This window comes from Hipposideros armiger, unplaced genomic scaffold (assembly GCF_001890085.2).
Source record: "Hipposideros armiger isolate ML-2016 unplaced genomic scaffold, ASM189008v1 scaffold_504, whole genome shotgun sequence".
Taxonomy (NCBI): domain Eukaryota; kingdom Metazoa; phylum Chordata; class Mammalia; order Chiroptera; family Hipposideridae; genus Hipposideros; species Hipposideros armiger.
Window position 1 is genome coordinate 410,313 of NW_017731854.1, and position 387 is coordinate 410,699.

Consider the following 387-nt stretch of genomic DNA (forward strand, 5'->3'; position numbering starts at 1 on the left):
TCAAGGTTTTTTATTTTTATTTTTTTATTTTATTAGTTTCAGATGTACAAAACAATGTAATAGTTATACATTTCACCCCTCACAAAGTAATAACTCCCCGCCCCCAATCTACTACCCCTCTGACATCGTATATAGCTGTTACAATTCCATTGACACTATTCCGTATGCTGTACTCCACATCCCGTGACTATATATATCAAATTATAGTTGACATTCAATATTATTCAGCTTTAGTTTCAGGTGTGCAGTGCAGTGGTCAGACATCTACACCGTCCATGAAGTGGTCTCGCAAATAAGACGTGTCCATCTGACACCCTACGAAATATTTACAACATTATTGATTATATTCTCCAAACTGTCTTTCATATCCTGTCACAGTATTGTAGT